At 40.5% G+C, this 25,625-nt stretch overlaps 1 protein-coding gene across 4 annotated transcripts in view; it reads left to right on the top strand.

Annotated features, from left to right (window-relative positions):
- Nucleotides 1-702: 702 nt before the first annotated feature.
- Nucleotides 703-25,625, top strand: part of CUNH1orf21 (chromosome unknown C1orf21 homolog) — a 141,405-nt gene continuing 116,482 nt past the window's right edge. Inside the window, exon 1 of one of the 4 annotated variants that reach the window (XM_089515860.1) lies at nt 703-909. The gene's annotated coding sequence lies outside the window, so the exon portion shown is untranslated. Of the gene's footprint in view, nt 910-1,857; nt 1,912-2,472; nt 2,576-25,625 lie in introns of those variants that run through there. The other 3 variants (XM_089515856.1, XM_089515858.1, XM_089515857.1) reach the window with 3 other exon arrangements.

Genomic DNA, 25,625 nt, shown 5'->3' with positions numbered 1-25,625 from the left:
TATCCAAACAAAAGGAGGGCCTGACCAAAACAAAAGCTAAAAAATACTCATAAGACATAAAATCCGTGCTTTTTAGCCCTGCTCCAAATGGCGTACATCTTGGAATCCCTCCTGCACAAAAGGTCATAAAAATGGAGGACAGGTCCTGGAAAAGGAGGTGTAGGATTTCCTTGAACCCCACTGGGTGACCTTGGGCCAGTCACACTCTCTCAGCCTCAGAGGATGGCCATGGCAAACCCCTCTCTGAGGAAACCCTCTTATGATGACAGATAGGGTTGCCAGAAGACACACCAACAACAAAGCTTAGGTTGTGAATTTAGGCCGGCCCAAGAAATGTTATCCCTGTTTTGTGAGGTTTTTATTGATGACAACAAATGACAGGACTTGGCCATAGAGAATCATAGGGGAAGCACGGTTTGGTAGCGCTTGAACTGTTTTGTGGCTCAAGGCTATGGAATTCTGGGAGTTGGAGTTTGTTGTGGGGCCCAAAAGGGCCCCACAACAAACTCCAACTCCCAGAATTCCATAGCCTTGAGCCACAAAACAGTTCAAGCGCTACCAAAGCGGGTTATTTCTCCAGTGTGGCTGCAGCCTTTACTCTTTCCCTGCTGCTGGGTGTAGGAGGAGGAGGAGGAGGCGTTTCCCTGAGCCCAGAAAGCTCTGCGTAGGAAAAAGAGGCCTGCTCTGCCTCCCTCCCTTCCCTTCATAGCCAGGGAGGCTGGCCCTTCTCCGCCTAGGCCTCTCCTGCTCCTCCTCCTCCTGCTGCTGCCGCCAAGGGGCTTCTCTGCCGGGCAGCACTCCGTGGCTCAGGCCCTCCTCCTCCCTGCCTTTGCCCCTTGGACTAGAGAAGGAAGGAAGGAAGGAAAGGAGGCCTCCCCCAGGCCTCTCCCTCCCAGCGGGGCCCTTGAGGTGAGACCCCTTTCACTACCTTCCCTCCCCCCCAAAAAACGTCCTCCATTTTGAGCAGGGCTAAAGAAGCACCGCCTTTTAGATGCTTTGTATCAGGGGTCCCTAGGCTTTGGGGGGTGGGAAGGACCTCCATATTTTCTTTCTCTCCCTCTCCTCCTCCTCCTCCTCTTTCTCCATTCAGAGCCTTGGCTGAGAAGGTGTTATGTTTGGTATCCATCTCACGTCCTCCATTTGTTCCTTCAAGGTCCTCCATTCTGAGCCTTGGCATGGATTGATAGGACTGTTTTTTTGGCTTGTTTGGGCACGTCCTCCATTTTGAGGTTGGCTGAGAAGCATGGATTCATATTTTGTATCAGTGTTTTTGGCTTCTTATTTGGGCACGTCCTCCCATTTCTCTTGGATGTCCTCCATTTCCAGTTTAGCCAAGAAACATGGGTTTTTTTTGTTTGCATTTCTATGAGCGTTTTTGGCTTTTATTTGGGCATGTCCTCCATTTTGAGGTTGGCTTTATATTTTATTTTGAGCATGGATTGATATTTTATATCAATGATTTTGGCATGCCTCCCCCCCCCCCCCAGTTTCTCTTAAATGTCCTCCATTTTGAGCTTAAGAAACACAGATTTCTATTTATATCACTGTTTTCACCTTTTGTTGGGTCATATCCTACATCTGTCTTGAACACCCTCCATTTCAAGCTTGGATTTATATTTCACATTAGTCTTTTTGCATTTTATTTAGGCATGTCCTCCATTTTGAGCTTTGCTAAGCAGCATGGATTCCTATTTATATCAGTGTGGCAAGCTTTTGTTTGGCCATGCCCTCCATTTCCCTCGGCTGTCCTCCTTTGCAGTTATGGCATCTGGTCACCCCTAAGTGTCCAGAGGGACCCTCTTTCCTCCTCCTTGCAAAATCTCTCTCTGTGTGGTTGTATTTACATGTGTTTGCAGGTGACAAAGACCATTTATTCCTCCCCCATCTGGGATCATGGATGCTTCTTGCTAGGTAAGCTCAGGCTGGCATCCCTGATCAGTATGCTGCAGATGGCAAAAGGCTCCTCTTCCTTCCTTGCGGGGAAGGAAGGTTGTGGGTCCCTCTGATTTTTGGTGCCAGGATCTGTATCCCCCGCCTTGTGCTTCCCCATTGTAAGATTTCTCCCTTCCTTGCTGTTATAGATCTATAATCTCAATTCACTGGGATATTCCAGTGAGGATGCAGCTTTTCAACAATGCAGGCAGTTTGCATGGAGGCGTCCTTTGACAACTGGCCGGAGAAGGGGACTTTGGGTGGTGATTTTGAACCCCGTCCCCTGCCTTAACCTCAAATCTATTTCAGGGTTTATAAGGCAGCCAGCGTTGAAGCGTGGCTGTCAGACTGAGCTTGCCCCCTGCTGTGTATCTGGATGCATAATGCACACACATTGCGAGGGTGAATTCATAACTCCTTCCAGAGGAGGGCTTCCTGTTTGTTTACAAAATGCACTTGGCGCTGGTGTCAGAGGACTAGTAATGGAGGCCTTTCAGTCGCCCACATCGAGTTCCTTAGGGACTGTCCATGTCATTCCTTGTAGCCTAGGAAGAAGGGTGGATTTGGTGTGTCTTTGCCTGCGTCACTCATCTGTCACTGAAGGAAGAAGTGGTGTCTGAGCCTCCCTCTGTGTTTGGAAAAGGTGAGGTCCATTCTGCCCTCCTTTTATCCTCCTCCCAATATACTATTCTTTCTTTGGTCCTTGGAGCATCAGCTGCAGTTAATTGGGATATTCCAACCATGTCACTGCTGGTGGCAGTGTAGCGTTTATTTTCCTTCTTCCAAAAACCCAAAATGAGGTTAGAAATTAATAATTGTGTTCCCCTCGGAGGCTCTGATGCTGCGCCTGGCTCTCCTTTGGTTCAAGTGATTGAAAGCCATTGTGCGCGGCTTAAATATGCTGGGCAGGAGTAAGCACAAATGGTAGGGTTCTTTCACGTACGCTGTCTTCATTACTCAGGGACCTGGTTTGAAAATGACTCACTCCAGATCAGACGTGGCTGGTAAAATGTTTGTATTGCCCGACACCGACGTGGCCTCAAATGCAAGGCTTTTTTGGTACAATCAGGTCACACACATTCAGTCAAGTGTGTATGCAGGTATGGAGCAGCACCACAGAAGGAAATGTGTTGCCCATTTGTTCCAATACACTGAGGTTGGGATCTTACATCCAACTCATTCCCAACACATATTTGTCTTTTAAAATCAATTTCTCACCCAGGGGGAAGTTCTATAACTTCTCTTTAAGAACTTGTCACAATACTGAGTTGCTCTTAGAATGTATGGGAGTTTCATCCTCTGTTACCTAAATTCATAGGTAAAATTTAAAATATTGTGTTCTGTTCTTAGTGGAGCGCTAACTCTTCATGTTCGTTCATTTCTTTCTGTTGCTGAAAATGGTCATCGTTCCTTACTGTTATATTTTTTTGTTGTTGCTAAGGTTAAATATTTGGGAATGAATGAACTGGATGCCAGATTAACCAGAGCTGGGGTGGGAGAGGGGCAGGGGAAGAAAGAAATGCTTAGACAGCTGTATTATACTTTGGGGGGAATGATTTGAAAACTACCAAACCATTTTGACTAGCCTGTGTCTACCCATTTTGGTAAAACTAGCCTGGTAACTTTAACTTGCCACAAATAACCAGACAGACTTTGCAAGCTATCTTTTGGAAACAACATCAGATTTCATTGCCACCTTGCAAGGATTTATAATCATACCATTTCAGTGTAGGAGAGACAGCAGAAGAGACTCTAGTAATACAGAGAGAATACAGCTAAAGGATTAGGTACTGTTCACCAAGGGCAATCTTAAAATTAATTGGGATATTCATATATCCATGTCTGTTCTGTGTTTGCAATGACACAGAGAGCATTTTAGAGGGTGTGATATGAGGAATGTAACCCAGACCTACTCACCCACGCCATTCCAGTCATACATAATTTCTGCTTATCCCTTGTTTTTGTAATATATATTGACATCTGGATTTATACAGTACAGTAACATAAATAAGGTTGACACATTTTTCTTGGACTCCACATTTGAGGATATCTACCTTGGGAGGTGTGTTAATTAATGTGATTAGTTTTGTGGAAAGGTTAGGCATGGGTGAACTGTCAGAAATTGCAGCTCCATTGTGGAGCTGGCAAGGAAGAAGATTTAAGCATGGGTATTGTTAAAAGTTGTAATTTATAGGTGTGTTGCCTAGTGTCTGAATAACAGGCTGCTGGGTGACATGACACAAAGATTATGACTTCTGTTTGTCTCCATGCAATTATTTATTTTGAAAATCCCTGTTATGTTCCTGGCCTAATAGCCCATGCTATATTGGCAGCAAAGCGCAGCAGGGTGTGTGTTTTATTGTGTAATAATGTTCAGTGGCTGAAAACCATTCTTCTCCACTTTGTGTCTTGCAACAGACTGTGGGGTTTGGTGGTGTTAGACGGCATCTATGTGCTGTGCCATCTTGCAACATACAAGGCTCCAGAATGTCAGCACTGAAGCAGATGCGTTCAAACTTTGCTTTTGTTGAGCCGAGTGCCTTTTCTGTTGCATAGTAGGCCTGAAAGAAGGGGCATGCTGAAGCCGAGGCATTGTCTGTGAAAAGAGAGGGCTGGTTGTTGTGTGGAGGCCTACTGCCAAAAATGTTAGCTAGATTATTTCAGATTGTAATTCAAATTATGGTTTTCAGCCTTCCTCATCTCTGCAGTTCTGGCTCGTGAGTCTCCTCTCTGTCCATTCATTCTCTTGATTTTTTTCCATTCTCCAAACTCTGTGGGGATTTTTTTCTTACTTCTTAGGCTTGGTTCTGTTTCTTTTGATGACTGCACCAGCTTTTCCTTTCTTTTCAGAGTCTCTGTGTAGGTGAATGCAGGAAAGATGCAAAATACGTTGTGCTGTCATGTCTGGAGTGATTTCAGCTCTTGGAATTGTCTAGTAGTAATTGATTTACTTTTTAGGACTTTTCTAAGTGTGAATGAGATGTGAAACAATTCTGGAACCACTCAGAAATCTCTATAAGAAAACTGTTTCAATCTAAGCAGTGTTATTGTTTTTGTGTTTGCATTTTATAAAAATCATACAGTCCTAGTCAAGTCTGTTTGGATGAGATTTGCAGATTGATACCATAATATATCTGTTGCAGTGACATATACTAGAGTTGATGGTTGTGGTACCAGTGGTGGAGCAAGTAGGGCAGGGTGGGAAACCTTTAGTCCTCTTGTTCTGGACAGTGGGTATTTCCACAGTCCCTTACCATTGGCTTTGCTGGATGCAGCTGATGGTAGCTGTAAGCCAAAACATCTAGAGGCCAAATTTTTTTCACCCTTGAAATATGGTATGTAGGGAGTAGAAAATTGTTACTTGTTTGGAAAATTGAGATTTTAGGTATGGGAGGCCTCTGCTTAATAAAAAAAAGTGGGGCAGTTTGTTACTGTGCCAGATGCACTTTGTTGATGCATTTGGATTTCTTGTTGTAATTGAAAGTTGGTTGGATGAGCTATTGACATTATATCAGCATGTAGAAAACCTACTCACATTGGCTGTGGCATACGGCATTATGTGCAAATTTATAGCCAGTCCACAACAAACATGTCATGGGAGTGGTGGATGTGGTGAGTGTGAGGAGTATTTGTGTATTTGGCTAGCTCTTAGATTCTGTGCGGTGGGTAGCTATTGATAGATCTTAACTGGACCTAGTATGCATGCCAAAGGCAGAAATCCTTCACTATTAAAAAAGAAAAAAGAAGAACCATGAAATGCTTTTACTGTTATTGAGGTGTTGATGTAAGGAAAAAGTCTGGATGAAAAAACATTTGAACCTTGAAATGTACTCAAGAAAGTTTTTTTTTTAAACTTTGGTGAACGCTGTCCTTTGCTTTCCTAGTGATGTATATTCCACAGAGGTTTTTTTGGTATCCATGACTAGTGAAAATTTGTTGCTCCAGCTTTTTAAAAGTTGTCCACGTACAGTGATCCAAGTTAATTTTTTGTACATTTTTTACATTTACTTCTTGCCAACTTAGCTTTTTCAGAAACGTATAAGACAGTGTTATTTGTTAAAGCAACTAGGATGTCAAGGTAAAGTACTAACAGATATTGCTGTTCCTTGTGCTGAAGACCAGCTGCTGTAATAATACTATATTTTAATAATTTTTACAGTAGTGATACATTCTTCAGATGTAGAAGGCACCCAAATGACCAGTGACCTTGGATTAATGCAAGGAAATAAAACTTATATGAACTATCATTACATCTCCCTTGTGCTGTTGAATCTTAAGTGGCTGTATCTAGGGCATGGGATGCTCTTCATCTTAAAATCATGTTGAACTGGGTAGCTTATGAAACTTAGGGAGCAACTCCTGCTTTTATGTTTTTGGAGATCTGTGCAGACCAGAGATAGCTTCCCTCAAAAATGAATGGAAGTTGAATATCCAAGATGTGTTCAGGTATGAGTACTGAATATTGATTTTTAAAAAAATTGAGATATGGGAGTATAAGAGGAAGGGCAGCTCCTTCCTTCCTTCCTTCCTTCCTTCCTTCCTTCCTTCCTTCCATACTCTGTGTAGCTTCAACAATTTAAATTGTCATTTCTGTCTACCCCACTCCATGGCTTGTCCCACATCTTAAGCTTGGGAAAATAACTTTAAACAGTGCCTTAAGGTGCTTTTATATTAAGTACAAGGAAATGAGATGTTGAGCGAATTTCATTGTGCCAGAACAATTATGGATTTCATGAAGTTTACATTTTTGTTGGCATTGGCCCCCCTTTTAACCTGATATATGTGGGGCTGCCGTCAGCATCTGATTTGAAGGCACATTTGCTGAATAACAGCCCTTGACTTACATACCAAATGACAAATTTGACTTTGCCTCTGCTTCTGAATCATACTGTGTAGCAAAATGAATTTCATTATACAATTGGATTTGGAGGCACCATATGTATACAAATCCCTGTCATCAGGCCTGTCGACAAGAAGAATTACATGGTTGTTTTTTTTAAGTTAACAAAGCTTCTGACAATGAAGGTCCTTTTTATGAAGTCTTTTTGCCCTATCCAGACCCTCCTCCTCCTAGCTGGAATATTTTTAGCAGCATTGCTATTGAGATGGTAATGATGGAGACCTGGAGAAGCACAGATTTTAAGTGTCAGGTTGCAGTGACATGTCTCCAGTAAGCAATGCAATAAAACCTGAGCTGGGAAAGCATGAGATTCTGCTCTAGCTATGTGTGTGTGTCTGCCTACCACAGGCAAGGTAAACAGCAGCTGACTCTGCAATCGCTTGCTGAGTATATGTGAACAACAAAACACAAGGAAAAGGGGAGAACAGGTAAGCCGGCCTCACCATTTAACCCTCCTCTCCCCAAAGCAAAGGCAAAGACCTGTGAGTTTGGTCACAAACATAAAGACTGTAAGAAAAGTGGACACTGGTGAAAGAAGGTGTTGTCTCTAGCTGCATTTTGGAAGAAGCCTTCAGGTAGCCTCTTGAAGGTTCAAAGTATTTTTAATTTCTTATGCAAGGTTTACCTATTGGAACCTGTTTTTGTTTATTTCATTTTACTTAGCCATGGCAATAGCAAGTACACTTCTATACCATTTCTAAGTGAACTAGCACTCCCAAAGCGGTTTACAATGTGTAAGCCAATTGCCCCCAACAAGCTGAGGATTCATTTTACTGACCTATGAAAGGATGGAAGTGGACCTTGGAGCACTCCTCTAGAATCAGACTTACAACATTGTGGCTGCAGTATCAGCATTGAACCACTGCACCACCAGGGCTGCTTGTGTATATTGTTTTGTTTTGAATAAATGTGTTTTATTCAACTTGCTGAAATGTGTTGAACTGCTCTTCTGTCTTTACCATCCCATCTCTTTCTGTGTTATTTCTTCCTCTGGTATAAAATTTTCTGTTAAAAGAAGTAATGTCCAGGAACACATCTATTTTGTTAACTTGTGATGTCAAGGAAGCCCAACATTATAATTTCTGTATAAAAGAATACAAAATTGCTCAGGGAAGAGGATAATAGCAAATGTCTTCCTGTGTTTGGAGGAGCTATGTGATTTTTAGCTTGTTTCCTGCTGTTCCTGCTTTTGGAATATTCAGCTCTTCTGTGCTATTCTGCCAGCTGAGTTTCTTGGTGTGGTGGAGATCTTCATTGTGCTGGATTAAAGAGGTTCTTTAAGGGGGGGGGGAGCAAAACCTGCTTTTTGAAGTCATTCAGCAGAGAAAACTATGCTGGAAACACCACAAGTCTAGAAGTTAGAAAAGTTCCTTTTGTAATATGTTAATTTGGTGTAATATAAAGCACATAATTACTCTGATGGACGAGGACTAGCTGGATTCTCTTACAGATCAGGACTGAGCAGTCCTAGGGTACATTCGCACTACACAGTTATAGTGCTATGATTCCACTTTAAGTGCCATACTTCCATCCTATGGAATCCTGGGGTGTATATTGAGGCACTGGAGTTCTCTGGCTGAGAAGTCTAAATGCTTCTCCCTTCTCTCAGCCTCAAGGCTTATCCTCTTTGAACAAATCTTTCCAAGAAAGCCTCATAATAGGTTTTTAGGGTCTCCATAAGTCAGAAACTACTTGAAGACACACAACAACAACAACATTGCAAATACTAGGATTCCACAGGATGTTGCCATGGCCATTAGATTTGAATGTAGCCCTATAAGTGTGTGTAGTGTGAATGGGTCTGGTAATCCTGGCTACCGTTGAATAACTGGAATACAGTGGAAGGAAATAATTTGCAGAGGCAAAGGGTTGGGCAGGAAGCTGTGGAAGTACTTACGGTAATCCTTTTACCTTCTGTTAGTCACTGATGCTTCCTCTCTTTCTGGATATGTTTTGGGCTTGTTGTTGATTCTAGGAAGAGATTGTAGGACAGTGATAGGCAAAATCTGGCCCTGGGTCATCTCTTCTCCCAGGCTGTACTTGCAGCAACTTGACCCCTCAGGATTTGCCAGACTGTTCTGCTTCTTGTTGAAACAAAAGGATGGATTGCCTCTCAGAATCCTCAGGAGTAGCAATTCTCCTTATAAATAGATTTCAGAGCTGGTGTCCTCTGGGGAACATCCCCCCACCCACATACATACACATTTTCCAAAATTGGGATTTCTGGACTCTTCTGGGGCTGTGGGAGCATTTTTGGGTGCTCATTGTGGCCTCTAGAACAGTGATGACTAATGTTTTAGAGACCGAGTGCCCAAACTGCAACCCCAAACCCTCTATTTATCTCAAAGTGCCATGTCCCTCTGGCTTTCTAGTAACAAGCTCTGGCAAACTCTGTGCTGAGGTGACTGTGTATGTGCTCCCAGAAAGGGCGCTGAGTGCCCCTCTGGCACTTGTGCCATAGGTTTGCCACCACTTCTGTAGAAGATCCCAGGGGGAGAAAATTGGTCTGTGGACGAAGCATGAGTTGGATACACTACTGCTAAACCTTTCCCCATGTTTTGATAAACTTCTCCATCATTATGTTGTAATATGTGGGGGTTGTGAAGAGATTTGAGGTTACATTGGCTTTAGGCTTGTGTAGAAGAATTGACCTTGAAGGAATCTTTATGTACTGTAGAACCTTATAAATCTATGCAGTGCTTTACTGAGAAGTGAGACATTTATATGTGTTTCTGTTTAAACCTCACCCCCAAAGTCTACATGTGGGTTGTTCCGCCTTCTGCATAATCTCTATATCTAAAGCATTGTGAGTAAAGTTTATAAAAGATGAGCAAATACCAGAGTACTCAGTGCACTTCTGTACTCAGAAGCAACACCTGCCCATCTCTGATCCCAGGACGTTAGAAATACACAAATTGTATTCATTCCATAGGGCTGTATGCCATATATTCTTTTTCTCTCTCTCTCTTCCCTTCCCCATTTCAGTCTGCCATTAATCTATTTCTGTTCCAAGATATTCTTGCAAAAAGTGACAATTGGTCTCAAAGCTGTTGTTAGATATGTACTACCTAGAATTAATAGATGTTGGAGTTAACTAAGAAGAATTTGAAATCAATTGAAGAAAAAGCATCCCCCCCCAGGTGTTGGACAAGTATATTTCTTGATTTCTGCCTCTTTATAATTCTGTTGAAATGCCTTTCATCTGTGCTGGCAAACAAAATGTCTGGGTGGGTTGATATCAGCAGCCCTTCTGACAAAAAAGCGTTTCTTCTATCATGTTTAGTTTCTGACAGTTTAAAAAACTTCATTTTGCCAAAAATGTATTTAGAGAGAATCCCAAAACAAAATTATTAGGCTGTTTTTTTTTAACTTTCTATTCAGGAGAATGCTGTGGTTGTCCTTCTTGTTGTCAGCTATAGATTTATAGTGTTTACTTGTCTGTATGAGCTTACCTTTATTCCTTTTCAAACTGTGTTTGCATTGTTTTTGTTAAGTTATTGTAAGTACTAAAACAGCTGTTTTTTGTTGTTCCAATAAAGCGAATGAATTAAAAAGAAACTTGCTTGTTAATTGACAATGGCCTGATACAGACAGGCCAAAATAATGCTGCTTCGAGTGACTTTGGAGGTTTGCTGTTTAAATGATGCATGCATCCTAAGAGCCCAGAAGCCGCACCAAAGTCACACTCCAGTCCTAAGGACTGGAGTGCAACTTTGGTGCAGCTTCCAGACTCTTAGGACAGATGCATCATTGAAACACCGTACCTCCAAAGTGACCTGAAGTAGCTTTATTTTGGCCTGTCTGTATAGGGCCAATGTTTGCTATCAATTGACCAGATCTTTTTGACCAGTTGAATGCCCATTGCCAACATACATTGTGCAGAGGTTGATGGAGGGCAGACAGGGTTTCCTGACTTGTCTGCCAAAATGAATAATGTTTCTTAATCATCTAACATTTGAAAACCACTGCAATAATGAATGCATATTTACTTCAGCACACAGTGGTCTGAAATATCAGTGTTATTATAGTTAATGCTAATTCCACTGTTCAAAATGTAATGTTGTCATCTACTTGTTAATATATAATAATTAGATGTTTCATGCTCTTGGAAAAATCTCCCCATTGTTTGTTAAAGATAAGCAGCTGAAAGCTATTTCACCTGCTTTTTGTGGACCTGCTAAATGTTATGTATGTTAATATTTTTGCTTATGATTTTAGTTGTATAAATTATTTTCAAAAATCACAGATGTTCTACACTTTGGTAAAAATCTGAAGCCTGTTACAGACTGCGAAAATAAAGCTGCTTTGGGTCTCTTTGGAGGTATGCTTTTTAAATGATGCATGGGTCCTACGAGTCCGGAGGTCGCGCCAAAGCCACACTCCAGTCCTAAGCACCTGAGTGCAGCTTTGGTGCAGCTTCCAGATTCTTAGGATGCATGCATCATTTAAACAGCATACCTCCAAAGAGACCCGAAGCAGCTTTATTTTCGCAGTCTGTAACAGGCTTGAGTTTTGTATATATTGCTTGGCCTCATATAATCATTTGAAAACCTTGTTTTCTAGGGGATGCTAACCATACTACATAACTGTGGTGGGGAATTTATGACAGTCCAGATCTTTCCCATTAGCCCTAGCCAGTTGATTGTAACCAATGTGGAGTGACAGTGGGATCTGTAGTCCAACGTCTGGACCACATAGAGCCTGCCATATCTTTTTAAAAGAGTTCTAGATGTGAGTGCCTCAGGGACACAGTGAGGATTATTTTTTAACAAGGTGAAATTACTTAGGAGTTCACTGAAAACTAATATACGAGAGTGCTTGAATAGGGCCTGAATACCCTAAAGGCATCAGATACCGTCTGATTTTGAAAGCTAAGCAGAGTCAACCTTGGTTAGTACTTGGACTGGAGGCCAATATTTGGATGGGAAGCCACCAATTAATACTAGGTGCTGTAGGCTATGTATCAGAGAAAGAAACTGGCAAAACTACCTCTGAGTATTCCTTGCCTAACCCTGTGAAATTCATGGCGTTACCATGAATTGACAGCTTTGTCCATTTGTGAAGGCTCCCCCCGCCAGACACAAACAGACACACTTGTGGAGTTAAGGTGAAGCTAACTTCCCTTATTGTAAAATGCCAAGGTAGCCAAAGAAGCTATTCATTGTATTGAAGTTAGAGATGAGGGAGAAATTGTTTGGTTTGCAGTTTAATGTGAATTTACCTAGATTGCACTTCATGAAACAGTACACGACCTGAAGAATGGTTATACATTGATATTTCCGCTTCTCTGAATTTTGTAATATGAAGATTACGTACAAAAATGCATTAGGAGTAACTGCTCATAAAGGTTTGTGTTAGACAAAACTGCATACATGAATAGAAAAAACTGCATACATGAATGTATTAGGATAAAAAGGAAAAGAGGGTGGTAGGAAGAAGGAATTTAATAATACCTTTGAGATTAATTGATTTATTTCAGCATGAGCTTTTGTAGATATTAATCTACAATATTAATATTTCATGGATATTAATCCATTTGTTCAGATGTACTGGTGGAGTACAATATTACAGGACTTTGCAATATTCTTTTAAGTCTGCAAACAAGTCCATATGCATGTTGGTGTACATTTAGCCTAATACAAAGAGATACCTGTGTCTCTCCTGATGTAATCCTGAAGAAGATGCATAAATGGAGTACAGAATTACCAACATGGCTATCTCTGGAAGCATCTATCAGGCTAAATCAGTGATGGTGAACCTTTTGCAGACCGAGTGCCCAAACTACAACCCAGACCCCACTTATTTATTGCAAAGTGCCACATCCCTCTGGCTTTCTAGTAAGAAACTCTGGCACACTCTGTGCTAGGGCAACAGCATGTGTCTTGCATGCGTGCCATAGGTTTGCCACGACTGGGTTAAATGTACACAAGAATGCAAATGGACTTCTATGTGCAGACTTATTAGAATAAATCTGTTTAAGATTGTAAAATGAGAAAATAACCCAAGTGGACAGATTTAAACATTTGTAATTGAGGTATGTGGTTCTGTAGGATGGCGCCTGCTTCTACTTTAGTCTGCTCAAGGAGTTATTTTCTGATTTAGGAATGCTTTGGCTTTTTAAAAAAAATTACCAAGGCTTACAGTCTGTTGATGGCTTTGGCTTCTTGTAAGTTTGTAAACAGTTAAAGAGGGTGGAAGAAAAGTAGCACTGCTGACTGCTGATGAATTATTAATTCACATAATGTATGTCCATGCATCTGTGTGTGTTTTGTTCCATTATGCCTCTTCAGCAGTATGTGTAATGGTTCCTCCCAATTGCAAATGACTGGTTTTTATATATAGGTCAGAAAGCATATTGTAGTTGGAATAACTATGTCATTTAAGTAAACAAAGATGTTAATCAAGTAGTGCAAGCAATACTTAAAATGTTGGTGTAGCCCAAATAGGTGGCTTAGAATGTTGTCACTAGAATCCCTATTCAGTGCAACATAAAATACTTCCAAAATAAACAGTAAAGCTAAACAAGACACAGAAAAAAAATTAACATGATCAGAATGGTCAAAACAGGCCAACTTTTAGGGATTGTTTGTGTAAAAAAAAGAAGAGTGACTGAAAACACAAGAGTAAGACAAGCAGAAATAGAAGAGTCACCAAGGCACAAGAGAGTTGTAAGACATAAGTGCTGTGGAGATCATGAGAAAATACTCCATGACCAAATGACAAACTGGGTTTGAATCCTCTGCAGATTTGCAAGGGAATATATGCAGTTGCGTATATTTATATACATGGGAATGTATGGAGAAACAAGATGTGCCTCTGAGTAAATCAGCATAGGATTCTGTGACCTACACTTGAGAGGCAGCAGATTTTTTTAGATAAAAATAAAAGCTCCCAATAATAAGTAAATAATGCATTTGAAATACTCAGAATTTGATGATTGAAACTTGGCTTATATAGGAAGTGCTTGCCCAGGTTTTGTGCACTTGTACAGTTCTTCTTTGTATATTTGTTCATATAAGTAAGTGAACAAACCAGAAGCTACACTTAATCAAAGCTTCTTGTTGAATCCTAACCAGGAGACCCTGGCATGAATCCTATTGGTAATCCAAGTCAAGTAGACCTCTTCAGTTGTTGAATGGTGAGTCAGAACTTGTGTAAATCCTATTGATTCAATGTTGAGACTGTCAGTAGGATTTAGGCCTATGTTTAGTGGCCTCCCATCAAGCCAGGGTATGGAGCCAGTGGAAGCGAAGGGGCTCTTTGATAAAGCAGATGCATGTTTGGGTTCATGAAGCCAAGATTTTGTTGTTTGAAATCAACCTCTGTTTTAATAATCTGCACACCAGTCTTGAAAGATATAGATTAATATCATGTAGTAGATTAAGATGGAACTGAGTAGAAATATATTGCTTAATTCAGATGGTAAATTCATGGTCAAGCCAGCAGTTTCTTGATTTACAGCTCAGGTTACTTGAAGTATGTTTTGTATTCATTGAAAAGCTAAAGTGTGAAACCAAGAGCATAAACTTTGTAGAATATATTGTTTGCATCTTTTTATGGCGGTTGAATGAAAAGGCTTCATTATGGAATAGATATTGATATTAGCATATACTGTACATCCTCTATGAAAAGTAGTATCTGTCCGTGCAGCTCTGAGTCAAGCGAGGAATTGCTGCAAAAAATGTGCAAGTTCTTCAAGAAAGCTTTTTGTCAGTCTGGTGGATGTGCCTCAAACATGTTTATTAGACTGTTTTTGGTGGGGAAATTCTTGCTTGCATCAAAGTTTCTTCAGTTGTAGTGCCAGGACTACCAGCAGCCACATTCCTGGTGGCTGGCCGATAGATGTAATAAATTGGTCCATTAAGTGCCACATAGATAAACTATCTCTGTGTGTATGGGTTTTAAATAATCCCAGACTGACGCATCACTGTGGGCAGAGTAATTCCCTTGTGCTACTGAATGAAAGGGACTCTTATAATTAGCTCTCACTGACAACTTGAGACATTCCTGATCTTTTAAAAAAATTCCACTGGAACATACCAAATTTTATAGGGAAGAAATCACTGGAAGTGGTTTGCTTTTACTTCATGCCCTCTTTCCTTACTTTTCCCTTCCATACCAGCCCACCTGATTACTAACCTGGTGTAGAGGAGCAGTTGGTCATGGCCCTCTCTTTTCTTTGGTCCTAATGCACCTCTCACCCACTCTGAATTGAGATTCTGTTACTTATATTGGAATTTTAAAAAAATCTCCAGGCAAGTAGACAGGCAGTTCTTTTTTTCCCTTTTAGTTGATGTCCCACCTCATCATTAACATGTTATTGCAAGTGGCCTAGTGAGTTTTCTTTCCCAGTCTTTGCAACTCCCAGAGAGAAATGAATGCCTTTTGATGCGGCTGCTCGCTTTCTGCAAAGAGCCAAAAAAGACATCTCTCTACCCATACAAGTGGTGGCAGTTCAGATGGCCTGGGGTAAGCCTCTTTCTCCTACTCCATTATGCCTCCCTGCTGCTCTTCTGGCTTTGCTCAAGTGCCGGAATGTCTGTGGTTGGCGCATGGCACATTGGGCAGAACCATCCTGAATGGCTGGCAAGGCATCAAAGCACAGGACCTGTCTTGCAAGCGGTGCAGCCATGATGAGGGGTAGGAGATTGTGTGCACTAGGTTTGCTGTCTAAGCATGTAGGGGTTTTTATTTTTCAACAGTGCAGCTACAGTGGGCATGGATATGCATGTGTGTGAAACCCTCAAGGAAATTAGGAGCCAGTTGGAGACCTTCATATTTTGGAGATATATTTTTACTCATGTGTTTTCTGCAGACGCTGTTCTGTATGCTGTTCTTCCAGGAGTATTTGCATTTTTTAAAAATAGAAATGCGTCACAGTACATCAGAAATTAGGAATATTCATAGATGAAATTTTTAATATGCATTACTATGGTAGCCAGTCTTCCCAATAACTGTGGAAAATTTAACTAGCTTCCTGCCCTCACATGCCCATTATTAGTCAGCATGGATACACTAAAGGCCTAAAAGAATAAGGAGATATCTTTATAAAAGTTTATAATCTGGCTGTCAGAGAGCAGTTCTAGTTTGATAACGGCAACCAAACAGATGAATATTTTAAAATCAGAGAATAATCTTCTGCAGTATGAGAATTAAATTTCCCATGGGTAAGCTTAGAGCTTCCTTAGATTCTAACTGTTCTAGCAAGGAAGTTACTGCTGCGTTTTTCCTCCCAGGGACAGAAGACGGCACAAGTGTTGGAAAGAGCTACATTACAGACCTAACAAGCTCTAGAGCTGCTGCTTTCAAATTAAACCATCTGGTTTAATTTGAAATAGGAAAAAAACATGCACTTTCCACCCTAAAAATTCTTAAAATTGGAATCTGTATCTCAGGGAAGTGATTTTCAAATTTCATTTTTCAAGTTAGGAAATTGCAAGCTCAGAAAATATGGGCATGCCAGTGATTCTTCCATTCTGGCACTAGGAAATTACATGGTTGTTGTTAACTGCCCTCAGGTTGACTTGAATGACAGATTTTCAAATCACGCTATCATCACATTTTTTTGTGGGTTTTTCGGGCTATGTGGCCATGTTCTAGAAGAGTTTCTTCCTGATGTTTCGCCTGCATCTGTGGCTGGGATCTTCAGAGAATGCTTGCCTGGAAAGAGTTGGGTATGTATATACAGTGTGAACCTGGGAAGGCAGGAGTGATTTCCCTGTATTATTCTGTTGCTAATGGAAGGCCTCAGGCTGGGAGGCTAATTCAAAAGAGGATTAGTGTCTGCTTGATTAGTGCTCATTGTCTGCTGGGAAACCTCTGACCCTGTGAGATTTCTCATTTGCATTTGTTGAGTCTTCATCTTGCTATTTTTCAGGACTGGTAGCCAAACCTTGTTTACTTTAAGGGTTTCCTCTTTCCTGTTGAAATTATCCAGGTGTTTGTGGATTTCAGTGGCTTCCCTGTGCATCCTGACATGGTATTGGTTGGCATGGTCCAGAATTTCAGTGTTTTCAAACAGTATTTTATGCCCAGGATGGTTTGTAACATGTTCTGCTACTGCTGATTTTTCTGGCTGACCCAGTCTGCAGAGTCTCTCGTGTTCCTTGATTCTTGTTTGCACACTGTGTTTGGTGGTCCCTATGTAGACTTGTCCGCAGCTGCATGGTATGTAGTAAACTCCTACGGCTGTAAGAGGGTCTCTCTGGTCCTTGGCTGAGCGAAGCATTTGCTGGATTTTCTTCATTGGTTTGTAAACCATTTGAAGGTTGTGTTTCCTCACTAGTTTCCCTATTCTGTCTGTGACTCCTTTGATGTTTGGTAAAAATATCCTTTGGGTGGTTGTTTGTCTTCCCTTCTCTGAGTTTTTCTGGGCCTGGCAGCCCTTGTGATGTCTGAGCTGGATAACCATTCACCTGTAGAGCCTGGTCTAGGTGCTTCAATTCGTCTTCCAAGAAATGGGGTTCGCAGATGCGTTTTGCCTGGTCTACCAGTGTTTTGATTGTGCTTCTTTTTTGTCCTGGGTGATGGTTGGAGTTCTTGTGCAGGCATCTGTCTGTATGTGTAGGTTTTCTGTATACTGTGTGACTCAAACGTTGGTTCGGTTTGCGGATGACTAGGACATCATCATTTAGGTCTTGCACACACAGGGCTGCGGCTTCCTTGGTTGAATCTATCTTTGGGCCCAAACAGACAGGCCAAAATAAAGCTGCTTCGGGTCACTTTGGCGGTATGCTGTTTAAATGACACACACATCTTAAGAGGCCACAAGGTGCGCCAAAGCTGCACTCCAGTCCTTAGGACTGGAGCATGGTTTTGACATGGCTTCCTGCCTCTTTAGGATGCATGCATCATTTAAACAGCATACCACCAAAGTGACCCAAAGCAGCTTTATTTTGGCTTGTCTGTTCAGGCCATTTCTGAAATCCTCTTTCCCTACTGACTTCTACCTTACCAAGCATTAATTGTCTTTTTAGGGAGTTCCGCCTTCCAATGCTGTTTCCAAAGAACAACAGTTTTAGTTTAGGCATCTTGGTTTTTCAGGCTTGATTTGTTCTAGGACCCATTTATTTATCTTTTTCACAGTCCATGATATCTGTAGAACTCCTCTCTACCAACACATTTCAGATGAATTGATTTTCTTCCTATAGGCTGAGTCTCCCTTATCCAAAATGCTTCAGACCAGAAGTGTTTTGGATTTCAGGGTTGTTGTTTTTTTGAATTTTGGAATATTTGCATCTGCTGAATGAGACATCTTGGAGATGGGAACCAAGTCTAAGCATGAGATTAATTTGTTTCGTATGCATCTCATACACATAGCCTGAAGCTAATTTTATGCACAATACTTTTAATAATTTGGTGCATGAAACAAAGTTTGTACATAATCTCCTTTAAAAACCACCCTATCATCGGCAGCCCTGCTCAGGTCTTGCTGACTCAGGACTATGGCTTCCTTGACTGAGTATCCATCTGTAATCCAGTATTCCTTTTGCCCTACTTCTTTCTATCCTACCAAGCATTATTATGTTTTCTAGTGAGTCATGTTCTGACGTGAGACCTCCTGTCTATGCTTTGAGGTTACCCTTTTCCTCTTCTCTCATAAAATGCCCTCGTCAATGACACCTGCCTAGCATTCACTCTTTATACACTTTCCCTCAATATATAAGGACTAGAGACCCCAAGCGTCTTCCTCTTAATAGTTTAATATCGTGTTTTTATGTGCCTGTATGGTTTAAAATTCACACAGGCGGAGGCTTCTGTTGTAAGAAATAAACATTTACTTTATTGAATAACATTTAGCAAGAATTTAACTTGGGGAGAATAGTTCCAAGGTGGCATGGGTCCAAAATACACTGCAGAAACTTTTCTGTTTATCCCTAATTCCAGATCATTTATAAACAAGTTTAAAAACGCAAGCCCCAAAACAGAACCTTCAAGGACTCCATTGAAAGTCCATTTGGTTAGTAGAAAGACCAACATGGAACTAGAGTACAGCCTGATCTAGATGGGAATGCATTCTCTCATTCTGGAGTACAGCTATGGGGATGTGGGAGTTTTGTTAGGTACTGGTACTAACAAAGGAAAGTTGGGTGGCATTGGTGGCTGGATGTCTTTACCTTTAGCTGGTTCTCTATCAACTCATGTTTAGATTAATAAAGAGCAGAACTGCCCTTCTAAAGCGTGGCTAGTGCAAACTGCAGCCCTAGTGACAGGCCAGACACCAGGCTGTCTTGACGTACTCTCCTTAGTTTCTTGCTGATTTTTAAGCCCAAAGACATGGAACCAGAATTTCTGACAAACCATCTCCTTTTGTATGGACCTACTCAGAGACCCAAAACAGGGGCTTGTGTGTAATAGCGCTCTGGTTGTAAAACTCCTTTCCTAGGGAAGTTGGCTTGGCTCTTTCATTATTGGCTTTTAGCTAGTAAGGAAAAAGCATATTATTCCACTAACCTTTGCTGATTTTAAAATGTTAACTTTTTTTTATTACGTTTTTACTAGTTTTGCCCACAGTATGGAAATAGTACATTACAAATAAAGTTACCAAGGGCCATGCTACATTTAGGGCAACAAGGAGGATAATATTGTTATTTTTGTCAGGTAACATAACAGTGGATAATCCTAGTACTTTTTTCTTAATGTAATGGATAATGTTTACTTTTTCTCTTAAACCATTGTTTTGGGGACTTGTTTTGGGGGATTGGGGGCCATTTTCAGTGTTTTTAAATCTTGTAAAATGATTCTAAAAATAGCTGAACTGTAATGTTGCCCATTAAAAAAAAGCAGTGATGCCTCCTAAAAACAAGCACAGCTTAACAATAAATTCCTATAATGTTCTATGCTTTTAGGTTGTCTAGCTTTAGTGTGAGTGTTTTTACTATAACATTGTCCTGCGTATTCATTAGAGAGAGAAGTGATTCCAAAATATTTTAAGTTGCAACATGGAGTGTTAAAATGTTCTGAACGGGAAATGCTTAGAACATTTCAAAACTCCATGTTCCTCACAGAGACTCAGAATGACTTAAGGAAAATATAACACTGGAAATTAAATGTTTCCATTGTAAACAAATATTCCGAAAATCAGCAGATTTGGCTGAAGCTCCGTACCTCTTTGCTTCTTTTTTCAGCAGCACTGCTGCTGTCAGTGTTATTTATGAGTTTTGAGTGTATTCAAGACAGGCTTGCACAGGCATTATACCCAAAGGGCACCTGTTGGTTAAATGAAAATGGGGTGGTGGTGATGCTGGCTGGTTGGGAGGACAGCTGTTAAGGCTCTGGCCGGTTCCTTCTTTGATCCAGTTGCCAGGCCTTGTCGATTAGGAGGGGCAGGTGTTAACGCTTTGGTGTAATAATGTCTAGCTAAGGCAAAAGCAGTCAAGAATATAATTGGGAAGCTACCAACAGCTTCCCAAAACACTGAAATGCTTCACCAAGAACAGCAGATAGAAAAGGTATCCTTCTGTTAAACCAAGGTTCATGTTTTGTTTCTCCCTGAGTGGGACATTAGCCATGTTCAAATGTCACATTGGACTAGACTTAGGCAGTCTACAGCCAGGGGCCTGGACTGATCCATTGTCTCTTTGTTAAACCTTTTTGCCACAGGCACAGGATCTTTTTCTTAGTACACTATTCATTCTTGCTGTGCTGAATTGTGGACCAAACTGGGGCAGTGACTATTCTGTAGCCACTTGAACCTTAAGTATAGTTGAGGCAGAAGAGTAGAAATCGCTGTTTTTCAAAATGGATTAAAAAGGAGCTGACATTCTGGAGTCTCCTGCTTCACATACATGCATTGACACTGGCCAGATTTTAAATTGTGGACATGTTTTGATTTCTAGTCAGTGAGTCAGTGTTCATGCCCTCACAAGTTTTCTCCCAACCTGGTCTTCTTGTGAAAATTGTTTGCAAGTCCTTCTAACCTTGCTATGAGGTATGTGCAATTTTGCAACTGTTGTATCTTAGTTGCCTGGGTAAATGAATTATAATGGCCCTATGTATAATTCCTTGAGAGAGAGAAAAACAATTTTTTAGTTGCACATTCTTCATCCTATTGCCCAGCAGATTGTGCTGGACACTGTATGTCTGTCTGTAGTTTGAATGTTACTGTTAAAGCGCTCTGGTGTATGAATGCATCCTGTGTGTTTGTGTGTACACACACACACACATACATACATATAAAATAACTTCTGTGTGTACACATAAAACACTCTGTGTCTGCACTACAAACATTTATTTTTATGAAGTTTTGTGTTTTGGGAGAGGAAAGTTACTCAACTGCTTTATTTTTATTTGGAATTATATTTCTATTCTTTTCAAGAAAAACTGAGCTTAAAACAAATACACTTCATGCTTTCCTGTCTAAATCATAGAAAGTCATTTTTTGGAAGGTGAATAATTTATTCTAGCATTCTAGTTGGAAGGACATATTTCTTTGCCATCCTCTCTGTTTTTTAGGGCCACAAAGTACAAATAGGCTGGTTGATGAATTGATAGGAGCCACTTTTATTCAATAAGGCTCTAATTTTAGGGCAATCTCTTTTTACATTTGAAGCTGTTCGCCAAGTTTTCCTGGTGCAGTACTATAAAAGCAAGTGAAAGAAAATATGACAGACTAGCAAAAATATGCTGCCCATGAAACAATGAGCAAGTATCTAAGAGAGATCTTCTTGAAGATCTTTGCATATTGAGCTTCTTATAGTCGGGGTGGGGTGGGTGGAAGGAAGATTTTGACTTTACTACAGTGGTGTCATCATGGTTGGCAAGTTATTTATTTTATTTCCCAACCTTTCTCTCAACATATTTTACCTCCCACCTTTCCGCCAAGGCAGCTCACAGTGGTCTATCCTCCTGCCAAAGGGGTGAATAGCAACCCTTTCATTTACATGGGGTGTACTTGAGGAGAGAGATGTTCTCTGAGGCACCACTGGGTTGTGGGTTAAGCTGCTAGGCATCCCTGGAATCATTGAGGATCTTTCCTCATGAAAGAACTTTCTTCTTAGTGGGGTAATATTTGTGTTGACAAAACTGAAAGGAGTGCTGACCAGAGTCGTGTTCCCTAAGCACAGCCATTACTTCTAGAGGTACTTCTTTTCTTCTTATAATAACTAGGCAGCAAAACACCACACAAGTGACATACTGATTCCCCACCTCCACCCTTAAATTTGGAAAGTCATAGGAAAGCCACTAAGCTTTTTTGTTACCAGATATATGGTGGAGTACCCTAGGAAAGATACCCAGCATTGAGACATAAATTCATTGTATAGCTACATTGTGGGTTCTCTTCTGTGGTTGTATTGGGAGTATGAGGGAATGCTTAGACAGTGGGACATCATGTTGGGAACTATGGTATTTATATAAATACATGTAAAATCTTGTTTTGGTGGGTGGAGTGTGCTTGGAAAGATGAGTTCTGACAGTGCAGTAGTCTTCCAACACAAAGTGGATCTGTTGGTGGAATCTGTTTTGCTTCTCCACATAAGAATTAATGGCAAATATTTGTCCATATGAGGAAAAAGTTGACAAACTGAAGATTAGCACTGAAATGGCTGGCTAAATCTCTTCTTTTGACTCTCCATCCCTCCTTCAGTTCAGGCCCTTTAACTGCCCTGTGGAGGCATTTCCTGCAACACACGAAAAAGCAAAAGAGTGCACAAAAATCTCAACAGCTAATATCAGCAGACACTATTGGAGTCATTTTCCTATATTGCTGTTCTAATGCTAGATACGAAACAAAAGATGCTCTGTATGATTTTACACTGTTCAAATTAGCTGTTAATGGCGATTGCATGGCTGCTGCCAAAAGTGACAGCTTTCTCTCCTGTCTTTTCCCTGGTAATGTTTAGTAAACTAAAATGACTGTATGGTTTTGGATACGAAAATTCACTTAATCTGTTCATGGTGTAACATTTGAAAGGACAGAGAAACCCCCAGCATGATGGCATTGTGTTTTGCTTTGCCGGACGTTATGAGGGGTGATGGACAAGTCTGAGTAGAGCTTGAAAAATGTACTTCTGAACGTCCAGTGGCCATGCTGGTTGTTCTCCAAAAATAGAGGGTTTCCAAACTTTGCTTTCTTAGACAGCCATGCAGTTTTTAAGGTCATTTTTTTTTACCTTTGTTCTCCAATCCACAAAATAAACAACTTTTAAAAATTTGAGTAGTTTTGTTAGAACTGTTGAAACGGTTAAACTTGGATAAGCTAAATAAAATATAATTGACCAGATTTTTTTCCCCTCACCAGACAATTCCTTTCCCTCCCCAAGTATATTGTTTTTTATTTCTGGTACTACATTAAACATATATCTAAAAATGAAAGCTATAACTTTTTTTTATTAAAATTAGGATTTTTATAGGCAATGGTATAACATTACATGGTATTGAACATGTTTCAGTGGAGTTAAGGTCTCTGTGATGAACGTCTTAAAAATGCAGCCATGACATTATTTCTTGCCTTTTAAAATTTTGAATAAATGACTCCTTCTACCATAGGCATTTTTATTGAAATTGTTATAGGCTTATTTGCATATGTGAAAAGAAAAACAAATACAGAGGCAGAAACTGTATATTGGATCATAACCATAATGCTCTGAGAACAGGACTTCATTGTCACTTTAATGATTTTGTTACATTTTTATTAGGTACCAAGCTTATGTGTCTTGTTCACTTGTGAAGGAAAATGAGATGGAGTTTCTAAGGTTACATCATCATCCTTTCATTTGTATATTTCCATGACATGATGCTATACAAAAAACAAGCCTGATAAGTGTATGGTTTAAAACTGTACACAGTAGGAAGGAAGAGTTATGGGGGACTCTTGGCAAAGTCCTGGAAAGCCAATGTCGTGGTGTGATTCAGAGTACAGGATTGGGATTTGTGTGATCCAGGTTCAAGCTCCCCACCCGGTTGAAAAATTCACCAGTTGACAATAGGGCACTCACTGCCTGTCAGCATGACCTACCTCACAGGATTGTTGTGATGGTGAGCTGATGTCTTTGGACATCAGCTTGAGATCTTTGGAACAGGGGCAGAATTCGTATGTAAAAAATACAAATACAAATCAATACAAATCAATAAATAATGCAAATAAATGCCTTGCAAGTATACAGGGAAAATACAAAGCGATAGTATGCAAGCAAGGAAAGTTGTTTAGGCAGTTGGAGGCTTTTAGATGTCTAAAGGTGGCTGGATCACAGAAATGAACTTTCATGGGGAAGAAAATATGGTGAAAGGCAAGGAGTGGGCAAAACTCTGGAGAACCTTGAAACTAAGTAGAACTGGGTTTGCTGAGCAGGGATATCACGGGGTCTGAACTTCAAGAGAGTTGTGGGCAGGTGCCTGTGAATACGTTTTGTTGTTGCCAAATCTCTTGCACCTGTGGGAAACTGTGACCACGGGCATGATCCTTGAACACAGTACGTGAGCTTAGACTTAGCCAGTGGACTTGGTTGCATGTTGGGAGGCATGTAGGAAGTTTTTCAGCCAGATTTCCACACTTGAACTTTGCAGCACAACTACTGTTGTTCCATCATGACCTCTCCGTTGCCCCAGATCCCAGGAATGGGCATGTAGCTAGGATGGAGGAGGACTGAATGCATACACAACTCTTTCACTCCGGAGGTTCTGGACTTAAGTAGAAAATGTTGCTGCATTTATTAGATAAAGGAAAGTAAAGTATTGTTATGTGTGCACTATACAGAAATAGAACATATGTTAAGAATCAAATTTGAAATGAAACCGGAGACATATTTGCTAAACATGTTAGATAAGATTAATTTTCAAATCAAGAGAAAATATGAAAGAATTTTGCTTTATTTAGTAACCCTGGTGAGAACTGTAATAACACAATTTTGGAAAAGTCATGCGATGCCTACCTTGGAAGATTGGTTAGTAAAAAATTTTGAAATGTGGGAGATGGACATGTTAACAGGTCGCTTAGCACAGAAAGATAGTACAATAATAGCAGAAGAGTGGGACCCGATTTTAACGTATTGTAAAAAGAGACAATAGAGGGTGCGGATTACAGTGAGCTAAATGTATTCAACGTATGATTAAAGTTTGATAGGATTGGAATAGTAAGATCAATACTTTGAGGATACAAGTAGTAAAGAAAGATGGATAGAAGAAAGAGAAGGAAACTTCTACAATGTAAACTGTTGAGACAAAGCTCTAAGGCAATGAGGGAAGTAAGGTTTATACTCAATTTACTGTCTGACACTATAGAAAGGGGAATTCACTTTCAAATGTGATATGAAAGTTGTGTTGAGCATGTATTTTATGTTTTAATAAAATAAAAAATAAGGGAAGGATATATTAGGAAAGGGTAAGAGAGAATGGAGTTTGGGGCATGAGTGGTGATTAGTGGAGCATCTAAGGAGATTTTGAAAATGCTAGTATATGACGGTTGGTCGGGGAGTGAAAGTTGTGTTGGTCAGGATCAGGAGTTAGTTGGGTTTAGGAATCTGAGTGGTTAGGAGGGGATAGTCAGGGTCAGAGATAGTGATTAGTTAGATTCGTGGTCAGAGTTAGCAAGGAGATGAGTGTGGGATATGTGATTTAGATCCATTAAATAACTACTCTGTGATGTTATGTTCAATTTCTGTTTAATAATTCAACTGACTGTATTATACACCTGAACCTCAGAGAATGTTGCATAAGAAATTTTAGTGGAAAGCCTCATAGTTGATGGCAGCGGGGAAATTAGTGGAAAACCGCACACCCCACCATTGTGTGTGAAAGTAACCTGGCATGGCCAGCCCACAACAAGTGTAGTGCCTAGCCTTTTTATGTCATCCCT

Source organism: Sceloporus occidentalis, unplaced genomic scaffold (assembly GCF_023333645.1).
Source record: "Sceloporus occidentalis isolate IW3139 unplaced genomic scaffold, rSceOcc1.0.p SCAF_3, whole genome shotgun sequence".
NCBI classification, from domain to species: domain Eukaryota; kingdom Metazoa; phylum Chordata; class Lepidosauria; order Squamata; family Phrynosomatidae; genus Sceloporus; species Sceloporus occidentalis.
The sequence above is the reverse complement of the archived record's forward strand: the minus strand, read 5'-3'. Positions and strand labels throughout refer to the sequence as shown.